At 36.7% G+C, this 10,900-nt stretch overlaps 1 pseudogene; it reads left to right on the top strand.

Moving 5' to 3' along the window:
- The first annotated feature begins 8,223 nt into the window (after positions 1 to 8,223).
- LOC100671903 (olfactory receptor 8K3-like) lies at positions 8,224 to 9,897 on the top strand (annotated as a pseudogene).
- The last annotated feature ends 1,003 nt before the right edge of the window (positions 9,898 to 10,900 follow it).

The following is a 10,900-nucleotide window of genomic DNA, read 5'->3' as shown; positions in this document are numbered from 1 at the left end:
TGTTATAGCGCAGAATAACATGTTGGGGCCCTTGTGGTGCAGTGGCTAAATTGCCCTGCTGCTAACTGTAAGATCGCCAGTTGAAACCCACTAGCCACTCCATGGGAGAAAGATGCAGCAGTCATCTTCCACAAAGATTTACAGCCTTGGAAACCCTATGCATGAGTACTACTTTGTCCTACAGAGTTGCTAGGAGTTGGAATCTACTCAACAGCAGTGCATTTGGTTGTTTTTTTTTTCAGAATTTGCAAGAAAACAAAACCTTTTCTCACTGAGTCAATTCTGAGTCATAGAAAACTTAATGGACAGGGTAGAACTGTTCCATAGGGTTTCCAAGAAGCAGCTGATGGATTTGAAATGCTGACCTTTTGGTTAGCAGCCAAGTTCTTAACCAGTGCACCACCGGACCTCCAGCAGAATGTGTTGGGAACCATGAAGTCAGGCAATTAGAGTGGATATTCTGAGCGGAAGTGGGAAAAGGCACTAATTACAAAAGTGGAGCTACAATGACTCTGGTGTTTTTCTTCTATTAAAATAAGCTTTGCAGTGTCAGTTCTGTCATTTGTGTATGTGTGTTTGTGTAAGCACTTGCCTCCTGTTTCAGTCTTCATAGTTTCTGAGCAGAGTATTAGATTTGGACTAGGTTGCAAGGAGTCACAAGGTAGTGTGATGATTAGAAGTACTCAGGGTATCTAAATTTGCTCAAATGTCCCTATTCTGGACTTTGGGGTTCCATTGTTTTCTTATTAATGCATTTAATTTCACATATCAATCTGTTAACTCAACATGCCTTCCAATTTAGCAATCTACAAGTTCAGCTCTCCATCTGACTTTGTTATAATCAACCCATTTTGCCTAGATCTAAGAGTGGGGAAGAAACTCCAAACCTGGGAGCAACTCTGAATAACCTCAAGAAGTTTATCCTAATTAACGTATGTTCTGATCTATGTACCAATTAAGATAAACTTCTTGATGTCATCCAGAATTGCTCCCAAGTTTGGAATTCCTTCCTTACTAGTTGTTCTTATTTAATAATTATCTTTTGTTTGTTTTTGTTTCATGTGTTGTTATCTCTTCTTATCTATAAGAAAAACTTTTTAAAATATTCATTCAATTATTTTTGGTGTGGTTCCTTGGGTAAAAGAATATTCTGTTTCATAGGTTTGACTTTCCTAAACTTTGGTCACTATTTATTATGTACTATATTTTCATTGACTTTTGTTCACCCTACTTATGAGAGGCAAAATGAGATAATTCCATGTTTTATACCGTGCTGTATATCTAATTAAAGGAAGGTCTGTTATGTGGCAAGGATACAGCTGTCTTGCCTTATGGACATAGGTGCTCCAGATTACTCCTCAAAATTTTTCATGTATTCTTTTTCCAGCATTTCTAGGGTTTTATTGAAGCTCCTAGAATCTAAATTATTTTCTTTGTTCAAGATTGTGAAAGAAGATCCCCTGTGTAGCCAATGAAATTTGAATAAAAATAGCTCATTGGAATATAAGAAAAAGATGCATGTTACATTGTCATGTGAGCATAAATATTTTTGAAAGTTTGAAGCATTTAGAAGGTGAAGATGGTCATGATAAGACAGAGCTTCCCAGGCTGGGGAAGATTCCACTTCCCTGAGCAGCTTGCTTGACACACCCCTAGCTTTACATTAGAATCCTGATTCCTTTGCTTGGCATGCTGCAAAGCTTCACATTAAAATCATGGTTCCCCTCTCCTTAACTTCTTCCCAAAACTAGAGGAAATTGGCAAAAACAATTTTAGATGCCATGTTGACATTCAGGACAACCTTTCAGTTCTCATATATAGTAATACCGAGGCTCTGGCTATAGTTTAACCACCATATTCTGAAGATGTGATGCTTGAAGTTACATGTAAACCTTATTGCAGCTGTGCAATGTGGATAATAATGTTGCTGAGGTAACTTGTATGAGCTTCCAACTTATAAACCCCTTATAAGTAATGTTTCCCCTCTGCCTGTCTGAGCAGTCTTGGCAGAAGCAGCCCCAACTGTTTCCCATCCTTGCACAGTGAAATAAAGACACCTTTCTACTCTCCTACCCTTCTACTTTGGTCTATTGTTTATTGGCTGAGATGAGTTGCGCCGAGCAGAGCCTGAAGTTTCCAGCCGGCAACATTTCTGGTGAGCCAGTCAGTAGTCATCTCCCAGTTCCAGAGGCAGATAGGACAACAGGCCACCCAAACATCTGGTGCCACCAGGAGATTTCTCCTAGAGACCTTCCAGTAGCCCTGGTAAATGATTCGCCTGGCACCCAACAATGACTTCTTGGAAGATACGAAATGCACCTGGTTTATATGGTAAGCATCTACAAAAAACCTTAGAAGAGGACCAAGAAGCAGGAGGAATTAACCATTAAGGGCAATAAAGGCTCTAGATATTTGGAGTTATTTGGTAAATAAGAGGATAATTCCTAGGTAAGGCCTTTAGATTCCCAAGAAGGGGCAGGAATTGACCCTTGAGGGTGTAAAAGGCTCTAGGTATCAGTTATTAGGTTGGTAAAACTAATTAGGTTGTGTGAGTGTGTAATGTGTGTGTAGGAAGCATTTAGATGGTACTCAGACACAGACTCTGAGAGTCTTTAAAATGCTCACATCCTGAATATGATTTTTATTAGACAGAGCACCCAGGATATACAGAGAAAACTCCAAAAACTTGAGGAAGATGTTGAGATGGGGATCTTGTCTTTTTGAGCTTGCCTACCAAGTATATTCCTATCAGGATCAGGAAGAGGAAAAGAGAAAAATCACCGATCAGAAGAGACAGATTGCATTCCTGGATACCACCTTGTAGGGAAATGACTGGTTTCCTGGCAGCTCAAGAAGAGGAAGGACTCTGAAGAGATAGGGAGTTGGGAGGCCCTGAACCCCATTAAGCTGAGACCAGAGCGCCTAGTGCAAAGAGAGTGGACATTGGGAGAGAGAAGCCCTAAGTTCTTACCCAGAGGAAAGAAAGAACATGGGGTGCCCAGTGGCCCATGGTGCCAATCTGTAAAGACTCTAATTGAGGAGGACTGCGAGAAAGTCTCCCACCTGAGCCACTGGGTATAATGAAGGTGTGTGTTGGGGGGGAGGAACTGTACAGTTTCCTGTGGATATCAGAGCAGCCCACTCTGTCCTGAGCCTGAAAAAGACAGCCTGAGAAAACAAACTGCGTCTGTCTGGGAGTTTCAGGTAAGGGGAGAACCCTCCCTTTCTCCAGCCTCTAACCTGCTCTATACAAGGAAAGTCATTAACACATTTTTTTCTCTATATGTGTGACTGTCCCATTCTCTTGCTGAGAAGAAACTTGTGCAAACCACAAACACAAATTTCTTTTGATGAAGAGGTCATGCAGATGCAGGTACCATCATAGAATGGACGGTGCGTGCAGATGGCCCCTACCACACAGCCACCCATCAATTACAGCATGGAAGGACACTGCCAGGGATCAGCAGGGCCAGACATCAATCATGAAGTGGTCCTGTGGTTATGGGTATGGGCCACAATGTGCCAGCACATGCCAAAAATGTGAAAGAACCAAAATTTGCAGTATATTGGATATTGCCATGATTACCATAAACATCCAAGAGCTTCCCACCAAAGTAATCATGCAGATCAAAAGGATCAATACACAATTCGGGAATATCCATCAACCCAAAGGAAAAAAAAAAAAAAAAAAAGCCTAATCTAACTATATAGGTTTTCATTGAAGGGGCTCCTGAAAATAAGACAGACAGAGAAAAAGAGAGAGAATGTTAAGAAATACTGAGGAGCTTGAGTATACAAGTTAAATATTATTGAAATTAGAATAAGAGCTAACCTGTGATTCATTAAAATATTTAATGATCCCCAACGATCTTAATACTTCTTTTTGTTAGGTGCCATCGGGTGGGTTCTAATCACAGAAATCCCATGAACAACAGAAGAAAAGAGTGCCTTGTCCTGCACCACCTCACAATCCTTGCTTTGTTTGAGCCCATTGTGGCAGACACTGTGTCAATCCATCTCACTGAGGGACTTCCTATTTTTCCCGGCCCTCTAGTACAGCAACCATGATGCCCTCCTCCAGGGATTGGTCCCTCCAACCACGTGTCAAATAGTACCTGCATATAATTTCTCTATTAGAGAAAGTTACCACCAAGCAGAGGGAGCTGAGGGAATTGACAAATTTCTACTATCTACATCACTGGATTCCCTAGAGAAAGAGTAAACCACTGGAGAACTGAACAGAAATGCTTTGAGGTAGGGAAGACTCAGAAGTCAAGGGACAGGAGAAGTGATACTCGAATTTCCAGCATATGTGACTGACACTTTCCTAGAACTGGGAGGGGCATGCCCTTCACTACAACATGTGGTGTTTCTCCCAGTGTCCACAGTGTCATATTCTAGCAGAAGTTCACGTTGTATTCATAGCCAGTCTTACCTATACACAACAGCACCTAACAACAATAGAGAACCTATCCTATAGGGTCGCTATGAGTCGGAATAGACTAGACGGCAGCGGTTTTTTTTTTTTTTTTTTTATAGTCTCCTTTTTTTTTTTTGATGAGAAGAATAAAAATATTTAATATAATAAATTACTTAAAACCCAGCAAACATGTGCAATATATGAAACAAATGCAAAGTATAAGATCAGATATTTCTCTATTTACATACTTCTTAGCCTAAAATGCTAGTTTATTACTTGATTAAAAAAAAAAAAATTTTTTTTTTTTGGTAGGGAAAATAAAAATTGGCCACTTACTGTCACAGAAAATGCAGGTGTTTTTAAAACTCATTCTTTCATTGAACTTTCCGTTGTCTGTCTTAATCAATTGATTCTACGGAAATTTTGAACTTATTTTAAAATGACTCACACAGAAATAAAATATAAGGATTTTTTTCAAGGCTTTATTTTTTACAGAGTCAGTAAATTTTCATGATTTTGTTAGCAATAAAAACCTTTAATATCTCCTAGAGTAAATATAGGTTCTGCATCTTTTAAAGTGCTTATACATAGATATACCACTTGTTTCATATCTAGAAAGTCAAATTGTTTTTTTTTTCTTGTTACTTTTATTATTAAAATCTTTATTAAGATGTGAATAACATACCATATCATTCGCTCACATGGCTTGAATTTTTTCTTCACTCCTTTCAGCTCAAAAAATGTTGACTATATTCTTCCCTTTGTTTTTTTAACTCCAGATCTTTGCCCATTTCATTATAATACTTTACTTTGTCTTCTGGAGCTGTCCTTTGGAAATCTTCAGTTCAGTTTTTAACTTCATTATTTTTTCCCTTCTCGTTAGCTACTCTATGTTCAAGAACAAGTTTCAGAGTCTCTTCTGATATCCTTTTTGGTTTTCTCTTTCTTTCCTTTTTAATGACCTTTTGCGTTCCTCATCTATGATGCCTGATGTCATTCCAAACTTGTCTAATCTTTGGCCATTAGTCTTCAATGTGTGAAATTTATCCTTGAGATGATTTCTAAACTCAGGTGGAATATACTCAAGGTTGTATTTTGGCTCTCTTGGATTTGATCTAAGTTTTTTCAGCTTCAATTTGTCCTTGCCTGTGAGTGATCAATGGTCTGTTCTGCTGTTGGCCCCTGGCTTGGTTCTGACTGATGATATTGTTTTAACAGTTGCAGGCAATTTGATTCCTGTATATTCCATTTGGCAAGGCTCACTTGTGTGCTCTCTGTTTCTGTTCTTGAAAAAAGTTATTTGTGATGAAGAATTTTTGGTCTTGCAATATTCCAACATGTAATCTCTGGCATCGTTTCTATCACCAAGGCCACATTTTCCAACTACAAATACTTCTTTTTTTTCTGACTTTCACATTATAATCCACTCTTAATGATTAATGCATCTTCATTGCAATTTTGCTGTATTTCAGACTTCAGAAGTTAGTAAAGTCTTCAATTTCCTCATTTTTGGCATTAGTGCTTGGTGGGGAAACTTGAGTACTAGTAGTACTAACTTATGTTCTTTGGAGGCTTTTGGAGATCATCCTATAACTGACAGCATTGTGCTTCATGACAGGTTTCTTGAAATGTTCTTTTTGAGGATGAGTATAATGTAATTCCTCTTCTATTTTTCATTCTGGTGCCGTATATCATGTGACTGTCCAATTCGAAATGTACAAGACCAGTCTAAAATGCCTAGGTTATTGATCTTTATGTATTTCGTTTTTACAACTTCCACTTTCCTGAGATTCATACTGCATACATTCCATGTTCCGATCATTAATGGATATATGCAGCTGTTTCTTCTCATGTTGAGTCATGCCAATAAAATAGAATTTGTTAAGCTAATAAAATAAAAAGAGAGAAGACTTAAAAAGAAAATTGCAATAATAGGAGGTGTCGAAGTGACTGCTACCTGTTCTCAAGGCAAAAAATAGTGAAAATATAGGAAATGAAACACAAAGAAAGGGTGCATTATATTTATGAAATGTATTAATTTAATTCCATTTTAGAACATGAAGCAAATAGGGCATATTGAGTATGGTCTGACGTAAAGGTAAAATATTTTACTCTAGATCCTTGGATGGACAAATTGAAACTTAACTGAGAATAAATGTATAAATATCTAAAAGAGATTTACTTCCTGGTGAATACAATTTGTTTAGAAAATTAACAAATATCCTACACATTTTGTTAAGCTTTCAGGTGCTTCAGATGTAATTAACACATTGCTTGGTATCTCCCCAGGGAGATGCTCAAAGACCGAGAGAAAAGTATATATTGTTTCCACTACGCCATGTTGCATTCTTCATCTACGATGCTTGATGTCATTCCAAACTTGTCTAATCTTCAGTCATTAGTGTTCAATGTGTCAAATCTATTCTTGAGATGAGCTCTAAACTCAGGTGGAATATGCTCAAGGTGTCAAAACAGATTCAATACAGGTAAAAGGTAGAATTTTTTTATGCATTAGCATGTTTTATTAACATCTAGACTATTTAGTCACCATTTAACAGTCTTATTTTTATTTGATAGCAAAGCCACAGAAAAATATTAATAATTTTAATTCAATTCAGCCTGCTTTCCACCATTATTCTTGATATGTTTTATATGAGATAAAAATGCACTTCATTTATTCACTTTTGTAATTTAATGGTATGAAATTTAATGTCTGAATTTGTTGACTAATAATTTACTCAGAGACTGCACTACTCATAGTATTCAGGAATAGATACATGTCAGATAGATAAATGGATACATAGACAGATACATAGATGGATAGACTGATAGGTAGATAGATAGAGAAAGAGATAGAGAGTTAGAGAGATATAGAGATTGATGGAGAGGTAGATACACACATATTCTTATGAGGCAGTGACGATCACAGAGTTTTAAACCTAAAATTTTGGTGTATTAACCTGCAGGGCTCTTCTTTTAATTTTAAAACCTCTGTGGTATATTCAGATGCATTTTTTAAAGATTATACTTAAATTTATCCATGATCTATCATGCAACATAGAAGTTCCAATATTTAATAGAGGATGTTTCATGTTCAAAAAGTTTTTGAATAACTTCCAGTAATTCCCATAGGTGTCATCATCAGTATATTTTCTTCTTCTCCTATGCTACTGTATCATATTGTGATTTTATAAACTTTCTTTTTCATGAAAGTAGAGGATACTTTTTTACAAGCGGGAGTTTATGGCATTAAGTTTTGACTATTTGTTCAGATTTCCTCATATATCTTAGGATTCTCTGTGAGAAAAAATATATGTACCTGATTTGTTACAAAAAATGTACAAAGCATCAGTTACACTACAAATGCCCAACTAGAAATGAAAGTATTTTAATTAGACTAGAAAAGAAAGTAATCTAAAGAATGACACTTTTAGAAATTTTAGTCATAAAATAGTTGTTGTGGAATATAAGGCTGAGGTTAGTTACAAGGATAACATTTTAATGAACCTATTCTGGGTATTCATCATGAAAATGGTGACAAAGATCTTAAGTCACAGTCCAGAACAATATAACTATAAATATCTTAAAATCAAAACAATTAACATCAAAAAACAATAATTCCAAGTAACTACTGTCAACATGAAAAATGACAGATGATGATGATGATGATGATGATGATAGATATACAGACAGAAACACAAATAGGTAGACAAATAGTCTAGACACACTATTTTTACGTTCAAGTATGATAGACACATTGAAGCCTTTAACTCTCGTTTATCCTTCCTAACGATCCTGCAAAAAAGAGTTGGAATATGATTTTTCAGGTGGGGATAAAAAGATTCACATAACTTATGTTATTTGCCCAAAGCACCACATTGTGTGCATTACAAATGGAGGTATAGCAGAGGTTGCATCAATGTACATGTATCTCTAGGGATGTTTTCTTGTATAAAGACAAATAATTTCTACTATGAACAATTGTGTATCTATTGAAAACCTGTCTAGTACGTTGATTTTCCATCCTGGAACATGTATATATATGCGTTTTTGTAAGATAGTATTTTGAAGGACAGGGTTCAAAATGTATCCGTGTATTTTTTTAGGTATGTGAAAAAGATTAAAGATTTAAGAAGAGTGTAATAAATATCCATGTACCTAACACCTAAAGATTTAACACATTATTCATTTTTGTTTCATCTATCTACCAATGTATCCATCAATCTAATATGTATATGTGTGTGCAAAATTTGTGTTAGTTGGATATGTATTCAAATATCCTACAATGGAATGTTTGGATTTATACTATTCATGCTGGTTTTGTATACTAAAAACCTACCAGATGATATTGCATAAAAGCTATTGATGATGCTAATGTCTCCATTCACAACAGGTTACCCGATAGACCTAGATGGACAAACACAATCTAACAGTGCTGAATCAATTCATTCTGATGGGAATCACAGACCGCCCTGAGCTGCAGGCTCCATTGTTCGGGCTGTTCCTCATCATCTACATGATCTCAGCGGTGGGCAACTTGGGCATCACCATCCTCACCAAGATGGACTCCAGGCTACAAACTCCCATGTACTTTTTTCTCAGACACCTGGCTGTCACTGATCTTGGTTATTCTACTGCTGTGGGACCCAAAATGTTGGTAAATTTTGTTGTAGGTGAAAATACAATCTCTTATTGTTTTTGTGCTATACAGCTAGCTTTCTTTCTCTTGTTCATCATTAGTGAATTATTCATTCTGTCAGCAATGTCCTATGACCGCTATGTGGCTATCTGTAACCCTTCGTGCTACACCGTCATCATGTCACGAGGGGTGCGTTCTGTGCTGGTGGCAACCCCTTATCTCTACAGCACATTTGTTTCCCTTCTGATCACCATAAAGATTTTTAATTTATCCTTCTGTGGCCACAATATCATCAGGCATTTCTACTGTGACTGTCTTCCCTTGTTATCTTTGCTCTGCTCAAACACACATGAGATCAAATTGGTCATTTTCATCTTATCTGCTTATGATCTGATTTCATCCCTTCTAATAGTTCTTTTTTTTTTTTTTTTTAATAGTTCTTATTTCTTACATACTCATAATTGCGTCCATTCTCAGACTGAACTCACCTGAGGGCAGGCACAAGGCCTTCTCCACCTGTGGATCCCACCTGACTGTGGTGGTTGTGTTCTATGGGACTTTAATCTTTATGTATCTGCAGCCCAAGTCCAGTCATTCCTTTGACACTGATAAAATGGCTTCCATATTTTACACCCTGGTGATCCCCATGTTGAATCCCTTGATCTACAGTTTGAGGAATAGAGATGTAAAATATGCCTTACATAGGGCTTTAGGACAATTATGCAATATATTTACTCAAAGTTCACTCTACCATATGAGTCATATAATTTATATTTGGGCTTTAAACTTTTTTCTGTGTGCCTCCAGAGGGAATAGCAAACACAAAACGCAGAGATAAGTTCAACATACATTTCTATATCGCCTTCTACCTGTCACTCTACTAAGGCAATAAGCAGATTAATAAATGAAACAGTACAAAGTGTTGCCTCCCTTGAGCAGGAGCAATGCATTATAAGCATAATAATTAAGAAAGTTGATAGTATATTAGAATGTGATGGGGGTGTTAAATTTTAAAAAAAGAAAATTGAATATCTTCAGTGGGATAGTGAAACTGTAATAGATACAGGAACATTTCCACGTACCTGGTGTTTTCCTCACCTAAAAAAGGAGAAAGTATGTATGTGCTCGTGTGTACATGTGCACCTCCATAAACTTGCTGTTTTATTGCTGACCCTCTGCCCTGGGTAGCTAATTCTGATTAAAAGAAGGCTCAGTGTGGTAGGCTGATTTAAAGTACTCAGTCATTTGAATTCGCTCAAATGTCCACTTTCTAAACCCTGCCTTTACTTTCATATTTGAGCCCTTAGAGTCTGTTTACTTTGTTATTATTTTATTATTACTATATTGTAATATGAGTATAAACAGTAAAAAAAAAAATAAACTTAGATTCAATGAGATCAGCTCAGTATCTGGTTTTGTCTAAGTAAGCCCATTTTATCTGTATCATTGGGTATACCTGTTAAGGTACATTTTTGAGCTCAGCCACAGAAGTTCCCAGGTGTTTTCATTTTTTCTGTCCCGAAATAATATGGCTTCCTGTTTCCATGCTTTTATCTCAAAGATTGTTCTCCTATCTCTCTAGAAAAGAACAATTACTCTTGTTTAGAAGTCATTTTCTAATTGTTTATGTGCCCTTGCATAAGAGGTCTATTGTAGGATGAGTTAGGTTTGTTGGCTTGTTTTTTTTTGGCTGGATTTTCTTAACCTTGATGAACATGAGTGTGAACTTTAGTTCGATCAGTATCTGCTGTTTGAATGCATCATTCTGATTACTCTGCTTGGAAGAAGCATAAGGAGGTAACCCATGGTTGGGCTATGCTGTGTTTCTAGTGAGAGAGGTG

The sequence above is a fragment of the Loxodonta africana genome, chromosome 7 (genome assembly GCF_030014295.1).
Source record: "Loxodonta africana isolate mLoxAfr1 chromosome 7, mLoxAfr1.hap2, whole genome shotgun sequence".
Taxonomy (NCBI): Eukaryota; Metazoa; Chordata; class Mammalia; order Proboscidea; family Elephantidae; genus Loxodonta; species Loxodonta africana.
Note: the sequence above shows the minus strand (reverse complement) of the source record. Positions and strands in the feature narration are given on the sequence as shown.